The 20,712-nt window shown below is 37.9% G+C and overlaps 1 pseudogene; it reads right to left on the reverse strand.

Annotated features, from left to right (window-relative positions):
- Positions 1-17,976: 17,976 nt before the first annotated feature.
- On the reverse strand, positions 17,977-19,768 carry LOC122693341 (annotated as a pseudogene).
- Positions 19,769-20,712: the final 944 nt, after the last annotated feature.

Consider the following 20,712-nt stretch of genomic DNA (forward strand, 5'->3'; position numbering starts at 1 on the left):
CAACACAACAGAAGGACATGCACAGCCCTCATGGGGAAGCTTCTCAAGCATATAGTTTGGGTGACAAGAGGGAAGTATGCTGCTTGGATGCACAGGACATCTTGTATAGAAGACCACTTCTCTAAGGTTGGGAAACATAACTAACCTACCAGATACATAAAAATACAAACAGAAACTTAGGCAAAATGAAGCAACAGAGGAACATGTTCCAGAAGAAGAACCAAGTGATGATAGGCAGTCTATCTGAGTAGAGCTCAGAGTAGTGATCATAAAGATGGTCAAAAGGACTTGTGAAAGAATGGATGCACAGAGCAGGAAGTTAGTACTTTATAACAAAGAATTAGAAACTATAAAGAATAATCAAATAGAGAAGAAGAATACAACTAATGAAAAATACACAAGATGGCATCAACAGTAGAGTATAGATCTTTATAGAGGAATGGAACAGCGAACTGGAAGACTGGGCAGTGAAAATCACTGATGCTGAATGGAAAAAGAATGAAAAGAAATGAAAACAGCTTAAGATACCTCTGGGACATCAAGTTCACTAATATTTGTATTTTAGAGGGCCTGGGAGAAGAGAGAGGGAAAGGGCCTGAGGAAACATTTGAAGACAAAATAGGTGAAAACTTTCCTTACCTGGGAAGGAAATAGTCATCCAAGTCCAGGAAGTGTAGAGTCCCATACTGGAATAGCCCAAAGAATACACCAGGGCACACTGTAGTCAAAATGACAAAAGTTAAAGAGAGAATATGAAAAGCAGCAAGGGGAAAGCAACAAATAATAATCAAAGGACATCCCATAAGGCTATCAGCTAGCTTTTCATCATAAGTTCTGCAGGCCAAAAGGAGTGCCACAATATATTTAAAGTGATGAAAGAGGAAAGCCTACCAAAAGCCTGAGTAGAAAATACTCTGCTCTACAAGGCTCTCATTCAGATTGCAGAAATCAAAATCTTTACAGACAACCAAAAGCTAAAAGAAGTCAGCACCACCAAATCAGCTTTATAAGAAATATTAAAGGATCTTCTCTAAGAAGAAAAGAAAAGGCCACAACTGGAAACATGAAAATTATACAGGAAAGGCAAGAAATCATCTATACACAAAGCTGGTAGGAAGTTTAAAAGATGAAAGTATGAAATGGTCTACAAGCACAATAAGAAGTTAAAAGATATGCAAAACAATTTGGTGTAAAATATGACATCAACAATAATTGTGAGGAAAGAGTAAAAATTCAGGATTGTTACAATACATTTGAAGTTAAGAGATCAGCAACTTAAAACAATCACATGCATGTGATTGGAACAGAAAAGCTTCATGGTATAACCACAAAGCAAAAATCTCTTACAAATAAGCACACACTAAAAAGAAAAAGAAATCCAAATAAAATGCCAAAGATAGTCATTAAATCACAAGAGAAAAGAATATAAGAACAGAGGAAAAATAGACCTAAGACAACAATCCCCAAACAATGAACAAAATGGTATTCAAGACATTGTTGTTATTTTGTCGCTAAGTAATATCCAACTCTTTTATGACCCCACTCCTCTGTCCATGGGATTTCCCAGGCAAGAATACTGGAGTGGGTGGTCATTTTCTTCTCCAGGGGATCTTTCCAACCCAGGGATCAAACCCACATCTCCTGGATTGGCAGGCCAATTCTCAATTCTGCATTGAGCCACCAGGGAAGGCCATTAAGTACATAAATATCAGTAATTGTCTTAAAATAAGTGCACTAAATGCTCCAACCAAAAGACATAGAATGGCTGAATGGATAAAAACATGAGATCCATATATTTGCTACATGAAGGAGACTTGCTTCATATCTAAAGACATACACAGATTGAAATTGAGGTGATGGATTAAAGTATTCCATGTAAATAGAAACCAAAAGAAAGCTGGAATAACAATACTTATAGCAGACAAAACAGGCTTTAAATTAGAGGCTATTACAAGAGACAAGGGCTTCCCTGGTGGCTCAGAGGTTAAAGCGTCTGCCTGCAATGCGGGAGACCTGGGTTCGATCCCTGGGTTGGGAAGATCCCCTGGAGAAAGAAATAGCAACCCACTCCAGTATTCTTGCCTGGAGAATCCCATGGATGGATAAGCCTGGTGGGCTACAGTCCATGGGGTTGCAAAGAGTCGGACATGACTGAGCGACTTCACTTCACTTCACTTCACAAGAGACAAAGAAGAACACTACATAATGATCAAGGGGTCGATCCAAGAAGATACAATAATTATAAGTATATATACACCCAATACAAGAGCACCAAAATACATAAAGCAAATACTAATAGATATAAAATGATAAATAGAAATTAATACAATAATAGTATGAAACTTTAACACCCCACTTATATCAATGGACAGATCATCCAGAGAGAAAATAAACACTGACCTTCAATGGCACATTAGGTCACATGGACTTAATTGATATTTATAGAGCATTCCACCTGAAAGCAGCAGAATACACATTCTATTCAAGTGCATATGGAACATTTTCCAGGTGAGGTCACACAGTGGGCCACAAAATAAGCCTCAGTCAATTTAAGAAATCTGAACTCGTATCAAGCGTCTTATCTGACCACAACATCACAGTGCTAGAAATTAACTACAAAAAAATGCAAAAAAAACAGAAACACCTGAAGGCTAAAAAATATGTTACTAAACAACCAATGGATAACTGTGGAGACAGAAAAAAACACCTAGAGACAAATGAAAACAAAAACACAATGATCTAAAACCTATGAGATACAGCAAAAGCAGGTCTAACAGGGAAGTTTATAGCAATACAATCTTACCTCAGGAAACAAGAAGAATCACAAATAAACAACCGGACTTTACACATAAAACAATTAGAGGAAGAAGAACAAACAAAGCACAAAGCTAGTAGGAAAAAAAGAAATCATAAAAAATTAGAGCAGAAATAAAAGAGAGACTAAAAAAAAGAAACGATCAATTAAACTAAAGGATGGTTCTTTGAAAAGATAGTATTAATAAAGCTTTAGCCAGATTCATCAAAAAAATGGGGAGAGAGAGGGCCCAATTCAAAAATGAAAAAGAAGTTACAACCACCACCACAAAATAGGAAAGATCATAAGACAACTCCAAACAACTACAGGCCAATAAAATGGACTCCCTCTTAAAAATGGACAGGTTATTAGAAGTTTACATTCTTCCAAAACTGAACTGGGAAGAAATAGAAAATATGAAGAGACCAATTAACATTACTGGAACTGATTAATCTGTGATTTAAAAACCTCCAAAAAACCAAAGTTCAGGGCTAGATACCTTTACAGATGAAATCCCTCAAATACTTATATAAGAATTAACACATATATTTCTGAAACTATTCTGAAGAGAGTGCAGATAAAGGAATCCTTCCAAACCCATTCTGTGAAGCCACCATCACCCTGCTATCAAAACCAGCAAGGATTTCACAAAAAAGAAAAGTATATACAAATTGTCAAATCATATGTTCTAGTTTTGTGAAAAATACCATTGGTAGTTTGAAAGGGATTGCATTGAACTATAGATTACTTTGGGTAGTATCCTCATTTTCATGATACTGATTCTTTGAATCCTGGAACATGTATATTTCTCCATCTATTTGTGTCATCTTTGATGTCTTTCATCAGTGTCTTACAGTTTTCTGTATACAGGTCTTTGCTTCTTTAGGTAGATTCATTCCTAAGTATTTTATTCTTTTTGTTGCAATGGTGAATTGGATTGTTTCTTTAGTTTCTCTTTCTTCTTTAAAAAAATGATTTATTTTAACTGGAAGATAATTGCTTTACAATATTGTGATTTTTTTTTTTTTTGCCATAATCAACATAAATTGGCTACAGGTATACATACCCCCCCCTCACCTTCCTGAAACCCCCTCCCACCTCTCTCCCCACCCTATTCCTCTGGGTTGTCCCAGAGCACTGGCTTTGCGTGACCTGCTTCATGCATCAAGCCTGCTCTGGTCATCTCTTTTAAATATGGTAATGTAAGTGTTTCAATGTTATTCTCTCAAAACATCCCTAACTTCTCCCACTGAGTCCAAAAGTCTGTTCTTTAGGTCTGTGTCTCTTTTGCTGCCTAGCATGTAGGATTGTCAGTATTGTCTTTCTAAATCCCATATATATGTGTTAATATACAGTATTTGTCATTATCTTTCTAACTTTATTCACTCTGTATAATAGGTTCCAGGTTCATCCACCTCATTAGAACTGACTCAAATGCACTCCTTTTCATAGCTGAGTAATATTCCATTGTGTATATGTACCACAACTTTCTTAATTTGTTGATGGACATCTAGGTTGCTTCCATGTTCTAGCTATTGTAAATAGTGCTGCAATGAACTTTAGGGTACGTGTGTCTTTCAATTCTGGTTTCCTCTGGGTATATGCCCAGCAATGGGATTGCTGGGTTGTATGGCAGTTCTATTCCTACTTGTTTAAGGAATTTCCACACTGTTCTCCATAGCGCCTGTATCAGTTTGCATTCCCACTAACAGTGTAAGAGGGTTCCCTTTTCTCCACTCCCACTCCAGCATTTATTGTGTATAGGATTTTTGATGCTGGCCATTCTGACCAGTGTGAGGTGATATCTCACTGTAGATATGATTTGCATTTCTCTGATAATGAGTGATGCTGAGCATCTTTTCATGTGTTTATTAGCTGTCAGTGTGTCTTCTTTGGAGAAATGTCTGTTAAGGTCTTTTGCCCAATTTTTTTTTTTTTTTTGAATTGTTCATTTTTCTGGTATTGAGCTGCATGAGCTGTTTGTATATTTTGGAGATTAACTCTTTGACAGTTTTTTCATTTGCTATTATTTTCTCCCATTCTAAGGGGTGTCTTTTCACTTTACTTATAGTTTTTCTCGTTGTGCAAAAGCTTTTAAGTTTAATTAGATCCCATTTGTTTATTTTCACCTCCCATTATTTACACCCCCCATTACCCTGGGAGGTGAGTCATAGAGGATCTTGCTGTGATTTATGTTGGAGAGTGTTCTGCCTATCTTTTCTTCTAGAATTTTTATATTTTCTGGTTTTACATTTAGGTCTTTAATCCATTTTGAATTTATTTTTGTGTATGGTGTTAGAAAGTGTTAAAATTTCATTCTTTTACATGAAGTTGACCAGTTTCCCCAGAACCAGTTGTTGAAAAGACTGTCTTTTCCCACTGTATTTATTTTTGCCTCCTTTGTTAAACATGAGCTGTCCATAGATGTGTGGATTTATCTCTGGGCTTTCTATTTTGTTCCATTGATCTATATTTCTGTCTTTGTGCCAGTACCATGTGGTCTTGATGACTGTAGCTTTGTAGTATAGTCTGAAGTCATGAAGGTTGATTCCTCCAGTTACATTCTTCTTTCTCAAGATCGCTTCAGCTATTCGGGGTATTTTGTATTTCCATACAAATTGTGAAATTATTTGTTCTAGTTCTGTGAAAAATACCATTGGTAGTTTGATAAGGATTGCATTGAATCTCTAGATTGTTTTAGGTAGTATACTCATTTTCAGTATATTGATTCTTCTAATCCAAGAATAGTATATTTCTCCATCTATTTGTGTCATCTTTGAGGTCTTTCATCAGTGTTTTACAGTTTTCTGAATACTGGTCTTTTGTTTCTTTAGATGAATTTATTCCTAAGTATTTTATTTTTTTAGTTGCAATGGTGAATGGGATTGTTTCCTTAATTTCTCTTTTTGATCTTTCACTAGCATATAGGAATGCAAGGAATTTCTGTGTATTAAGTTTGTATCCTGCAACTTTACTATATTCATTGATTAGCTCTAGTAATTTTCTGGTGGCGTCTTTAGGGTTTTCTATGTAGAAGATCATGTCATCTGCAAGCAGTGAGAGTTTTATTCTTCTTTTCCAATTTGAATTGCTTTTATTTCTTTTTCTTCTCTGATTGCTGTTGCTAGGACTTCCAAAACTACGTTGAGTAGTATTGGTGGGAATGGGCACTCTAGTGTTGTTCCTGATTTTAGAGTAAATGCTTTCAATTTTTTGCCATTGAGGATAATGTTTGCTGTGGGTTTGTCATATATGGCTTTTATGTTGAATTATGTTTGACATAATATGGCATACAAAAAGTATGCCTACTTTCTGGAGACTTTTTATCTTAATAGGTGTTGAATTTTGTCAAAGGCTTTCTCTGCATCTATTGAAATAACTATATGGTTTTTATCTTTCCATTTGTTAACATGTTATATCACATTGATTGATTTGTGAATATTGAAGGATCCCTGCATCCCTGGAATAAAGCCTACTTGATCATGATTTATGATCTTTTTATTATGTTGTTGGATTTTATTTGCTAGTATTTTGTTGAGGATTTGATGAACATAGATGCAAAAATCCTCAACAAAATTCCTCAGCAACACATTAAAATCATCATATACCATGATCAAGTAGGATTTATCTCAGGGATGCAAGCATTTTCCAATATCTGAAAATCAATGTGATATGCTACAGTGACAAATCAAAAAAATGAAAAATGAAAAAAATGATCATAGAGTTTTCAGTGTCAATAGACGCTGAAAAATCTTTTGATAAAATTCAACATCTATTTATGATTTAAAAAATATTCCCCAGAGAAAGGGCATAGAGGAAACATATGTCAGCATAATAAAGGCCAATATATTCGAAACCCACAGCTAACATCACACTCATTGGCATAAAGCTGAAAGCCTTTTCTCTAAGATAAGGAGCAAGAAAAGAATGCCCACTCTTTCTACTTTTATTCAACAAAGTATTTGTAGTCCTAGTGATAACAATCAGACAAAAGAATAAAGAAAAGAAGGAAGGAATATAGAAGAAGAAATGAAAGAAAAAGAATCCAAATTGGTAAGGAAGAAGTAAAACTGTTACTCTTTTTGGGTGATATGATACTATATGTAGAGAATCCTAAAGATGCTACAAGAAAACTACTAGAACTTATCAATCAATTTAGTAAAGTAGTAGGATGCAAAACTAATATGCAGAAATCATTTGCATTTTTATACACCAACAACAAACTTTCAGAAATAGAGAATACAATATCTAGAAATAAATCTACCTGAGGAGGTAAAAGATCTGGACTCAGAAAAATATGAGACACTGTGAAGGTAACTGAAGAGGATTTCAATATGGAAAAATATATCATATTCTTGGACTGGAAGAATTAATAATGTTTAAAATGACCATATAACCCAAGGCAATCTACAGATTCAGGGCAATCTCTATGAGTCAAACTACCAATGGCATTTTTCATAGAACTAGAACCATCAATTTAAAATTTTTTATATAAATACACACAAAATATCTCTCTTTTTTTTTTTTTTTAATTTTAGGGCTTCCCTGGTGGCTTAGACTGTAAAGAGTCTGCGTGCAATGCAGAAGACCCAGAATTCAACCCCTGTGTCAGGAAGATCCCCTGGGGGAAGGAAATGGCAGTCCACTCCAGTATTCTTGCCTGGAAAATTCCATGGATGGAGGAGCCGGTCAGGCTACAGTCCATGGGGTCGCAAAGAGGTGGAAATGTAAGTGGCTAACTCACACACATAAACACAAAGGACTCTGAATAGTCAAAATAGTTTTGAGAAAGAACAGAGCTGGAGAAATCACACTCCCTGACTTCAGACTTTATTACTAAGCTACAATAATCAAAGCAGTATAGTACTGCACAAAAGCAGACACCTACCTTAATGGAACGAAATAGAGAGGCCAAAATAAATGATCACTTAATCTATGACAAAAAAGAGGGAAAAATATACAATTGAGAAAAGACAGTCTTTTTAGTAAGTGGTGCTTTGAAAATTGTACAACTGTGTGTCAAAACTGCAGTTATTTATTCTGTAACATCATTTACAGAAATAAACAATCCATTAAAGACCAACGTGTGATACAGGATTTCATAAAACTCCTAGAAGAAACTACAGGCAAAACACTCTTTGACATAAATCATAGCAATATTTTTGACTTATCTCCTAGAGCAAAGAAAATAAAAATAAACAAATGGAACCTAGCTAAACTTAAAAGCTTTTGCACAGTAAAAGAAACCATCAACAAATCAAAAAGACGACCTACTGAATGCAGAAAATATTTGCAAATGATATAACTGATAAGGGGTTAATATTCAACATATAGAAATAGCTCATGCAACTCAACATCAAATAAACAAACAATCCAATTAAAAAACAGAAAAGGTTTGAATAGAGGTTTCTCCAAAGAGGACATACAGTTGACACACAGGCACAGGAAAAGATGCTCAACATTGGTAATCATTAGGGTAAGACAAAAATAAAACCAGAATGAGATATCATCTCATGGCTGTCAGAATGGCTATCATCAAAAAGAACATAACAAATATCAGCAATAACATGGTGAAAGGGAACACTTGAACACTGTTGGTAGAATGAAAATTGGTGCCACCAGTTTACCATTGTTGAAAACAATATGCAGTTTTCTCAAAAAACTAAAATAGAACTACCATTTAACCTAGCAATTTCACTCCTGGATATATATATCCAAAAATCTCCACTAGTTAGAAAAGATATTATGCACTCAAATGTTCATAGCAACATTATTTACAATTGTCAAAATATAGTAGCAACCTAAGTGTCCACCAATAGATGAATGGATAAAAAGATGTGATTCATATATACACAATGGAATATTACTTAGCCATAAAATATGAAATTTTGCCATTTGCAGCAACATGGATAGAATTGGAGGATATTATGCTAAGTGAAATAAGTCAGACAGAAAGACTAATGCTGTATGATATCATGTGGGATTTAAAAGATACAACAAACTAGTGAATATAACAAAAATCCAGCAGATTCACAGATACAGAGATCAAATTAAAAGGTACCAGGGGTGAGAAGGAAAAGGGGAATGGCCAGAGGGAGACGATTAAGAGGTACAAACTAGGATGTATAAAGTAAATTACAAGGACATATGTACAACACAGGGAATATAGCCAGTGTTTTCTAATATCTATAAATGGAATATAACCTTTAAAAATTGTGAATCACTATATTACACACCTCTAACTTAAATAATATTGTACATCAACTACACTTCAATAAAAAATGTAGCTGCCAGAGCACAAATACAAGCCTTCTGAAATATTAAAAGGATAGAAAAAGAAGGAAAGTCATCCTGTAGAAAAAAAACAAATATAATGTAATACACATAGTAATTATGCCCTAAAATAATAAAGTAATTGTGAATTGCATGTGTGCATGTGTGTGTGCTATGTCACTTCTGTCGTGTTTGACTCTTTGCAACCCTATGAACTGTAGCCCATCAGTCTCCTCTGTCCATGGGATTCTCCTGGCAAGAATACTGGAGAGGGTGGCCTTGCTCTCATCCAGAGGATCTTCCTGACTCGGATTGAACCTGCATCTCCTGCATTGCAGGCAGATGCTTTACTGCTGAGCCACCAGGGAAGCCCAGTTGTGAATTGGATCACAAAACAGTTTTCAACTCTGTGATCTATATGAAACAGAGATAAAACAAAGCAAATTATGAATGCAAAATGCAAAGGGATGACAAATGTATACCAAGCAGATGGAAATAAAAGTACACATGAACATCTCTATTCATTGCAGCACAATTTGTGCAAAATGTGGCAAACAACTTAAATATTCACAATGAGAAGTTGGTTGGATAGATTGGCACTTCCACACCATGGAGTACTATGCAACTGTAAAGAAAAAAATCTATAAACTGATGCAAGTCATTTTTTATTACTAATAAAGTAGTAAAGTAAATATTTCATTTCTTCAAAGAAAAGGGCAATGTTCAGAGACTTTGGAGAGAAGAACACAAACCAAATTATCGTCCACTGACAGCTTTTTGAATTTTGAACTGTCTTGAGTTGCCCAATTCCACTTGAGTTGCTGCCCTCTGATCTTTTAAATTCCCCAATATAATCACTGAAATAGTACATAATGATTAATGACCTTGGGTGCCACACAAATAATTCTGGATAATATGTTGTGTGAACTAGGGAAAATTGTTCTCTAAGCAGACAAGAGGGCACAGTTTTCCAGGGAGAAAAATAGTATATGCAAAGATGCATTGTGAGATAGCTTTACGTGAGTTGAGAATTTCCTGTGTTAAATTACTTTTTACTTGAAATATCTAGAATGGTTTCTGTATCCTGCACTGGCAGGATGGGAAGTATATCCCTTGCTGACTCTGGTATGGAGCACCCATCTTCACTAAGTTGCTGGCTACCTTAATCACTTCATATCTGAAATTTTAATTTTTGTAGAGAAGTAAACAGTAAGATTGAAACTTGCATAGGTCTATGTAGATGGAATGTCAAATATATCTAGGGAAAATGCTTAAACTTTTGGAAAAGAAGTGTCATTAGATTTTTACCTCACATGATCCATTAAAATGAAACACTCAGTGGATAAACAAATTAAATGTTAAAAGTTTAATACATAGATAGGTGCACCCTGATAGGGGAGAATAACCGCAGGCATAAAATGTACCTCAGATCATCATGGCATCATATGAATCAGTCATAAGCTACCTCACCTTTTCTGCCATCACCTTAGATAGATAGCCTTGCTCCATAACAGAGAATCCATGGCTATTCTAAGGGCCCACCAGAAGGGGATGCTACATTCCCTGTTTTTTGAGGTGTATGGGAAGGAGAAAGCAAATGAGCATGTCCTCGTCTCCCTAGTTTGTCAAAATGTATGCAAAAGAATGTGCTTCAGTGGCTGTTTCCTCCAAACTGCCTTTTCTCAGAAGCTCTTTGTGTTTTCTGCCCAACCCAAAGAATGACTTTTCCAGATGTATCTCCCTCCTGTAACAGTTTGTGAACTTACCTGAGTTTTCCTGCAGGGGGAAACATCAGCCAGTTTTTAAGGAAAAAAAAATTAAAACCTATAACAACAGCAAATTGGTTTTAGCAAAGATTGTAAGTGCTTTTTTAAAATAAAAGTTACAAATATGTTTGCTTGATTCTTGTTGTTTTCCCTGGGTGAAGGAATGTGTACTATCTTAAATAAATATTAGCTAACCATTAAATAATATTTATTGCATATACAATTCTTGGATGTCCACATAATCTAAAAGCGTACCTGACCACCTATTCTATTTAGCTTATTTGCAAAGCTAGAAAAGGCTACCAGATCACAGGTGAAAGCTAAAGGAACAAGAGAGATATTCAGGAATGAATAAAATGGGGACTGCCATTCCCTCAGTTTACTGACTGCCTCTCATGGGTGAGACACTGTGCTATGTGCTAGGGATACAAAAGTGAAAGCATTTATGTTTCCGAGTTTGAGTTCAAAGAAAAAAGTCATAAGTTTGGAAATAAAGTATTTGAAGACTGTTTTCAGTCTGATTTTGAAGATGTTTGTTTCTCAGGGAGATGAACTGAGGCACGTTGTTGTCATCTTGCTTTATCTTTGGCCTAGAGAGAAGTTGCTTTTACACTCTCTGTTTTTTACCTTATCCTCAACCACCTAATGCTTCCCTGAAGGCTCAGCACGTGAAGAATCTGCTGGCAATGCAGGAAACATAGGGGACTCAGGTTCTATCCCTGGGTCAGGAAGATCCCCTAGAGAAGGAAACGGCAACCCACTCCAGTATTCTTTTTTTTTTCTTTTGACATTATCATTAAATTTATTTTGAAAGCATCAAGGTCTCTAAATTAATCTAGGTTCTGCCCTCAAGAGTAATGTCTAGAAACAAGGGCACAGAAAATTCTTTTGTTCCTCCAATTTCCTGGAGCCCTGACAGTACTCAGTATAGGTTACCACAAAGTAAAGTCAGTGAAGTGCATTTTTTATAACATTAACAGAGCTGGGGTGGCCCACTTCAGGACTCTTGACTACAAAAATAATAGTTTCTGGTTCTGGCTAAAGGGCAGGAGACTCACTGGGGGTGAGGGGAGGAATAGGCTGGTAGCTTGGAGGTCAGCACATATCTGAAATAGCACTGGCTATAGTATTCAAAATCATTCATTCAGTTCAAGATCTGTGTCTCATAGGAAGCTCTTCCTGGTCCTCAGACCTCAGATAAGTTGCATCTCTCAGTGATTTAATAGAAGTTTGAGCCTGAACCTCTGGTAACAACTTACTTGTACCAGTTACTTCCCTAAGGTTGGTCTCTCAATTATGAGGATGACCATCACCAGGTGGGGGCAGCCAGAAGGCTTGAATGAACTAAGGTGGTAAGGTGCTCTGCACAGTGCCCTGGGAGCCTGTGGTTAAGTCTAAAAGATGGAGCTACTGCGGTCACTCTGCCATGACCCCTCACAGTCTGGGTCACTGATTTTGGCATTTCATCATACGCTGTCTCATACCGCTGTCACTGTCTCCAGTGTGTACCTGTTTTCCCTAGAGCCTTTAACAGTGACAAGGCACAGCTTATGTCTGACACATCCACATCAGCTTCTGTGGAGCTTCTTTGGCACAGGCTGGGCAAGGCAAAGGACAAGTGAGCAGAGTGATTAGCCATCAGGGGGCTCAGAGACTGAGTGAAGGGACATTGGATGAAGGGGGGAGAGGTGCCAATGGGCTAGGATCTAGACTAATAGGTCTCTTTTCCAGGGAATAGAAGCTTCATTGTTTCCTTATTCCATCTTACATAACAACCATATATCCATACACAGTGTTCTGTGGGACTGAATAAAAGAAAGACATTCAGACAAACACCACTCGAGAGGCAATCATCTCCAGTCTCTTAATGCAGTTTTTCCAGTACTAATACTTTTTCCAAAGATGCTAAAAAGCTATCGTAGATATAATTTGCCAAATAACTTCCAGAGTGAAACACTCTTCTTAGAGAACTTCGAGAGAGGCTTCAGTGATGGTTCCTCTTCTCTGGATGTGCATTTAGTTCATTGTTGTTATTGTTTAGTCTCTAAGTCATGTCAGACTATTTGCAACCCCATGGACTGTAGCCCACCAGGCTCATCTTCCCATGAGATTTTCCAGGCAAGAATACTTGAGTGGGTTGCCATTACCTTCTCCACACTCTAGTATTCTTGCCTGGGAATTTCCATGGACCCAGGAGCCTGGTGGGCTACAGTCCAGGGGGTCACAGAGTCAGATATGACTGAGCATGCACACACACGTCACCACCTAATGGCAGCACTCAGATAAATGAGTGTTGGCTTGATGGTGCTGCTATGATGATGTTCCCAGAGCCCACTCTGGTTGCATCATCCTTGTCCCACCACTTCCGTGGTGCACTCAGGTCTAAACACTGCTGTCACTGTCTGGCTTACACCTACTTTTCCAGTTGTCTTTTATAGGGCTCCTTTGCTTGCAAGACACTTAAATTTGAGAAAACAAGCTTAAATAAAAAGAGGACATTTATTTTTGAAAAATACAGGGATATGCCTCTAACAGAATGCAAGGGCATATAATACACTCTGGTCTCATGAGAGATTATAGCTAGAGGTAAATAAATTCATCCAAAACCAAGTGCTATCTCTGGTTCTCATGGTCTGTCATCTATGCTTTTCTTTGGTGTCTGATTCCTTTTTCTTTTTTTCTTTCTCTGTGGATGAGTTTTCATGAATTAATAAATTCAGTAAATTCTTATAGAGTGATACTACATGTATCCTGGGTACTGTTCTACACTATTCTAGATACAGGCAAAGGACAAACATCTCAGTCCTCCTGGAGCTTATGTTCTAGTTGGGGAGAGGGATTACAAGTCACAATGCAAATGTACTGCCTGGTAAGTGCTATAAAGGAAAAAAAAGATAAGAGAAAGTGACTGGTGGGCTTTTGTTTTTGCCAAGAGGCTTGGGACCTTAGGTCCCCCACTGGGCCCTGAAAAGGCAGTGAAAGGACAGAGTCTTAACCACTGGACCACTAAGGAGTTCCCCAGATGGGCCTTTTTATATGGGAAGGAGAGTGACGTTTGATAAGACAGTGGACACTGGACCCGGGCTACCCTGACTTGCCCCTCTCCTCCCCATGCTCGGCCCCAGACTCCAAGTTCTCAGCTCTGCCCCCTTGTACCTCACCAGGAATCCCTCCACTCCCCCACTTTATCTTTTGGTCTGTGCAAATTCTGGGTCATCATGGCTATTATCACTTTGGTTTATTTTTTTTTAATTTAAAAATTTTATTTATATCTTAATTGAAGGATAATTGCTTTACAGAATTTTGTTGTTTTCTGTCAAACCTCAACATGAATCAGCCATAGGGATACATATAACCTCTCCCTTTCGAACTTCTCTCCCATCTCCCTCCCCATCCCACCCCCCTAGTTTGATACAGAGCCCCTGTTTGAGTTTCCTGAACCATACAGCAAATTCCTGTTGGTTATCTATTTTGCATATGGCAATATGAGTTTCCATGTTACTCTTTCCATACATCTCACCCTCTCCTCCCCTCTCCACATGTCCATAGGTCTGTTCTCTATGTCTGTTTCTCCATTGCTGCCCTGTAAATAAATTCTTCAGAACCATTTTTCTAGATTCCATATATATGCATTAGAATATGATACTTATCTTTCTCTTTCTGACTTGCTTCACTCTGTATGAAAAGTTCTAGGTTCATCCACCTCAAATAGAACTGACTCAAATGTGTTCCTTTTTATGGCTGAATACTATTCCATTGTGTATATGTACCACAACTACTTTATCCATTCATCTGTCGATGGATATCTAGGTTGCTTACATATTCTAGCTATTGTAAACAGTGCTGCAATGAACAATGGGATACACATGTCTTTTTCACTTTTAGTTTTCTCATGGTATAGGCCTAGGAGTGGGATTGCTGGGTCATATGGTGGTTTCATGCCTAGTTTTTTAAGGAATCTCCATACAGTCTTCCATAGTGGCTGTATCAATTTACATTCCCACCAACAGTGCAAGAGTGTTCCCTTTTCTCCACACCTTCTCCAGCATTTATTGTTTGTAGATTTTTTGATGATGGCTATTCTGACCAGTGTGAGATGATATCTCACTGTAGTTTTGATTTCCATTTCTCTCATAATGAGTGATGTTGAGCAGCTTTTCATCTGTTTGCTAGCCATCTGTATGTCTTCTTTGGAGAAAGGTCTGTTTAGGTCTTTCCCCCACTTTTTGATTGGGTTGTTTGCTTTTTCTGGTATTGAGTTGTATGAGCTGCTGTATATTTTGGAAATTAATCCTTTGTCTGTTGTTTCCATTGCTATTATTTTCTCCCATTCTGAAGGTTGTCTTTTCACCTTGCTTATAGTTTCCTTTGCTGTGCAAAAGCTTATAAGTTTAATCAGGCCCCACTTGTTTACTTTTGTTTATATTTCTGTTACTCTAGGAGGTGGGTCATAGAGGATGTTGCTTTGATTTATGTCATCAAGTGTTCTGCCTATGTTTTCCTCTAAGAGTTTAGTTTCTGGTCTTACATTTGTCTTTAATCCATTTTGAGTTTATCTTTGTGTATGGTGTTAGGAAGTGTTCTAATTTCATTTTTTACATGTAGCTGTCCAGTTTTCCCAGCACTACTTATTGATAAGTCTTTGCCCTATTGTATATTCTTGCTTCCTTTGTCAAAAATAAGGTACCCATAGGTGCATGGGTTTATTCATGGGCTTTCTATCTTGTTCCATTGGTCCATATTTCTGTCTTTGTGCCAGTACCATACTGTCTTGATGACTGTAGCTTTGTAGTATAATCTGAAGTCAGGAAGGTTGATTCCTCCAGCTCCATTCTTCTTTCTCAAGACAGCTTTGGCTATTCAGGGTCTTTTGTGTTTCCACATGAATTGTGAAGCTTTTTGTTCTAGTTCTGTGAAAAAATGCCATTGGTAATTTGATAGGGATTGCATTGAATCTGTAGATTGCGTTTGGTAGTATAGTCATTTTCACAAGATTGGTTCTTCCTACTCAGGAACATCCCTCCATCTGTTTATGTTGTCTTTGATTTCTATCATTAGTGCCTTATACTTTTCTGTGTACAGTTCCTTTGTCTCCTTAGGTAAGTTGCTTCCTAGATATTTAATTCTTTTTGTTGCAATGGTGAATGGGATTGATTCCTTAATTTCTCTTTCTGATTTTTCATTGTTAGTATATAGAAATGCAAGTGATTTCTGTGTATTGATTTTGTATCCTGCAACTTTGCTAAATGTACTGATTAGCTCTAATAATTTTCTGATACTATCTTTAGGGTTTTCTATGTACAGTATCATGTCATCTGCAGACAGTGAAAGCTTTACTTCTTCTTTTCTGATCTGTATTCCTTTTATTTCTTTTTATTCTCTTATTCCTATAGCTAAGATCTTTAAAACTATCCTGAATAATAGTGGTGAGAGTGGACATCCTTGTCTTGTTCCCGTTCTTAGGGGGAATGCTTGCAGTTTTTCACCATTTAGAATAATGTTTGCTGTGGGCTTATCATATATGGCCTTTACTATGATGAGGTAGGTTCCTTCTATGCTCATTTTTTGAAGAGTTTTAATCAAAAATGGGTGCTGAATTTTGTCAGGCTTTTTCTGCATCTATTGAGATGATCATATGGTTTTTATCTTTCAATTTGTTAATGTGGTGTATCACATTGATTGATTTGCATATATTGAAGAGTCCTTGCATCCCTGGAATAAACCCAACTTGATCACGGTGTATGAGCTTTTTAATGTGTTGTTGAATTCTGTTTGCTAGAATTTTGTTGAGGATTTTTGCATCTATGTTCATCAGTGATATTGGCTTGTAGTTTTCTTTTTTTGTGTTGTCTGTCTGCTTTTGGTATCAGGGTGATTATGGTCTCATAGAATGAGTTTGGAAATATTCCTTCCTCTGCAATTTTTTGAAATAGTTTTAGAAGGATAGGCATTAGCCCATCTCTAGGTGTTTGATAGAATTCACCCGTGAAGCCATCTGGGCCTGGGCTTTTGTTTTTGGGGGAGATTTTTTATCACAGTTTTGATTTCAGTGCTTGTAATTGGGTTGTTCATAATTTCTATTTCTTCCTGGTTCAGTCTTGGAAGATTGAACTTTTCTAGGAATCTGTCCATTTCCTCCAGGTTATCCATTCTATTGCCATATAGTTGTTCATAATTGTCTCTTACAACCCTTTTTATTTCTGCATTATCTGTTGTAACCTCTCCTTTTTCATTTCTTCTCTCTCTTTTTTAACATGTTTATTATAACCAATACAATTCACATCTGACTAGCTTTGCTTCCTCTTCCCTCCCACAACCAAGTTCATTGGGCCATTTCCTTATATTTGAGCAATCAATGTACTTTCAGCACACATGCCCAGCAGTACTTTAAGCCCATTCTTACAGGGTCCAAATGGAGGGTTATGCTCAATCACTGCAATTTTAAGCTACTGTACACAGGATGAAAAGATTATAGAAAAGTGCCATAGCAACAGTGCCTTAAGAAAGGAGAAAAAGGGGAGTCTTAAAAAATGGATAACATCAGATCATGGATTTTAGCGGGAAATGGAACACACAGGAAATGAAAAACATTTCTCTGCAAAACAAATGGAGAAGCACTGCTCTTGATCAGGTGCAAATGTGGAAACAGTTGTTTCATGATATTTTGTGCATTGCCCATATGGTTCAAAATCACATCCTTAGACACAGATCGCCTGGTGCTTGCACTGAATTTTTGAAAATGCAAGATTTCTGAATGATAAATTAACCCCCTCCCCCAAATTTTTCTTTAAAAAAACAAATTTTGCAGACAGGTTTACATGTAAAAGGCCAGGTATTCAGCCACCACAGCATTGATTAGTTTTGGATGTCTAAGCTCTGTTACACATGGCTTCCCATGGCTTCACTCTACAAAACATATCTACAACATGAAGAATACATCTACAAGAAATCTACATTTCAGGGGTTTTAAAAATCCATCTTGTATATTTCCCCTGAATTGAATCTCACAGACCCTGACCCCTTGTCATTTCCTTTGCCCAGCTTAATGGTCCAAAGTCTACTTAAATGCAGCTCAAAAATGTTAAGAGTGGGTGACAGATTTACAGTTGCTATTCTCAACACAATGTGCAATTATTCACATCTTCACATCATGAAAGAATTCTGATTTTTTAGCTTTTTGAGTTCCTTAATTCGTTTTCTCAAAAATAATATCCTTTGCTCTCACAAAGTTGCTTGAATTTCACATATTTGGAGTAAAGATCTTAAATTTTTTTAATTCAGTACAAATTTCTGACATATGAACACTTCCCATGTTATGGGCTTCTTCTCACAATCTTGATGCCTGCTTCTCTGCATGATCTGCAGACCATCCTTGAATGAGCTTGATGAGATTTTCATTGAAATGTGCTGCAAGTGTTGGTGTTAGTGGACACAGAGTTTGGGCAGAGGAGTTCTGTAGTACAACTGCTGTATTTGATGCATTACTACTAGACGTGTGATTTGGATCAGGTGAAGGACTTCTCTGGCTATTTGAGCACTGAAGATTTTGAGGACTGACAGGTTCATGACCTTGCTGCCTGTCAGCAGTTACAGGCTGCTCTGTGGCTGATTGTGAAACTGGTCCTTGCTTAACTACTGGATTACTAGCCTTTGGCTGTGATGAAACAGGAGTACTGGTCAAAGGTTTGATGGGGACTGTGTTTGTCGGGGGTGTGCTTATCCTTGGAGACATACAATCATGGAGATGATGTGTCAGACGTTAAAGATATGGAGACTGATTGGATGCTTGGGCTTGTGTGGAGAGCTGAGCAGCTTGAGAGATCAGAGAAGTTATGTTGAAAGCAGATGGTCCAGCAGTAAGAAAGTTATGAATTATAGATGGCAGAGGCTCTGTCACAGCTGCTGTAAGAACTTCATTTATTTTGGATGTGTCCACATTAGAATTATTAAGTTGCAGAGTGGCTTGCAAAGCAGGAAGCAACTATCTAAGCAGATTTGGGTCCTGAAGTAATGGAAGTATTGGTGACTGTGGAACAGAAGAGACAGGAATTGCCGAAGCGGGTGCTGGAGGTGCAGATGTGGAGTCCAGAGGCTGAAGATGTGGAGGTTGTGCAAGAGTGTGATGCAGACTTTTCTCCAGATGTAGATTCTTTTCTTTCTTTTCTTTGAGCAAGGACAGAAGATGTTGGTGTAGGCAGTTTTAATAAAGTAGATGCTCCATTACCATCAAATGATTTCTTTGGCGGGTGATCAGACTGTAGAGTAAATGGACTAGAAGGAACAGTGCATGGGGTAGCAGTTGGATGAACCACTGCTTTGATGGTGTGCTGTACTGGCTCAGAACTACTGTGAGTCTCTGCTCTTGGCAGTCAGTAGTCTCCGTCAATTTGTGTGTGCTCTGAGACAAAATATTCTGTGGGAGCAAACTTCTAGCATCACTGGAATGCTTGTCTTCCATTCCACTGGCAAACCCACTAGTGGCTGTTGCTTGCATCACCTCTCTTCTGTAATCTCTCTCTTTTGGGAAGCTATTAACTGCCATCTTGCTTGTTTCTTTTTGTCTCTCTTCTCTTTCAAGCCACTCTTTTGGTTTTTCCCATTGTGAAACTTCTGTTTGACAACTGTTGTAGTATTGTTTCCCAGAGGAGCTAATATGCTCAGACCAGTCATCTGCAGAATCATTAGGTGCATCTGAAGTTTTGCTTGGATTAGAAGAATGTGAATTTGAACTATAAAGAGCACTGGGGTTGTGTGAATTTTCTTGGGGAGAGTAACTGATCCCACCATCCCTCTCTCTGACTCTGTGAATATGCACATTTTTGGCCTTACTATGACCTGTGCTGTAACTGTATTTGTTTTCAAGACTATCAGATCTCCACAACATTTTGTTCGGTGGTGAAAGATCTGCGGCATCTCGCATTTTTATCATTGTAATCACCACTCCTGGGGCGACACGTTGATGAATACTTAAGTGCCCATCGCTGAGCCTCTGCTGTTTCCTCACATACAGTTGCCAACAATGCCCGAGCTGTGAGAGTGTGTCGGGGAGAGGGGAGCAGCCGCAGGAGACAGCAGGCAGGACGGGGAGCAGGCGGGCGGGGCAGGCTCGGTGCGCCCTCCTTCGCAGCACTCAGCACCTCCCAGTCACTGGCGCCAATGCTCCCGATGCTCCCGGGCCATCGCCTCTGTCCGCACCGCGCTCACACTCAGCTCAGGCCAGCAACAGCAAACAGGGGAGCGGGCCAACAAGACGCGTCCTGCTCCCCCCACGGAAAGCGCAGCTGCCTCCTCAGCCTGCTCCTCCTATGGTTCTGCCCATTCCTCCCCCCCTCTCCCCGCCTCCGCCGCCGCTGGGTCCTGCGCCTCCTTCTCCAGCTGCCACCGCTTCACCAACTTCTTTTTCATTTCTAGTTTTGTTGATTTGATTCTTCTCTCCTTTTTTTCTTGGTGAGTCTAGCTAAAGGTTTGTCAATTTTATCTTCTCAAAGAACCAGCTTTTAGCTTTATTAATCTTTACTATTGTTTCCTTCATTTCTTTTTCAATTATCTCTGTTCTGACATTTATTCTTTCTTTCCTTCTGCTAATTTGGGGGGGGGGGGGCGTGTTCTCCTTTTTCCATTTGTTTTAGGTGTAAAGTTAGCTTGTCTATTCAAGGTATTTCTTGTTTCTTGAGGTTTTGCTATAAACTTCCCTCTTAGAACTGCTTTTGCTCCTTTCCATAAGATTTGAGTTGTCGTGTTTTCAATCTTATTTGGTTCTAGGAATTTTTAAATTTCCTATTGATTTCGTCAGTAATCTGTTCATATTTAGAAATGCATTGTTTAACCCCCATGTGTTTGTGTTTTTTACAGTTTTGTTCTTGTAACTGATGTCTAATC

This window comes from Cervus elaphus, chromosome 5 (genome assembly GCF_910594005.1).
Source record: "Cervus elaphus chromosome 5, mCerEla1.1, whole genome shotgun sequence".
Taxonomy (NCBI): domain Eukaryota; kingdom Metazoa; phylum Chordata; class Mammalia; order Artiodactyla; family Cervidae; genus Cervus; species Cervus elaphus.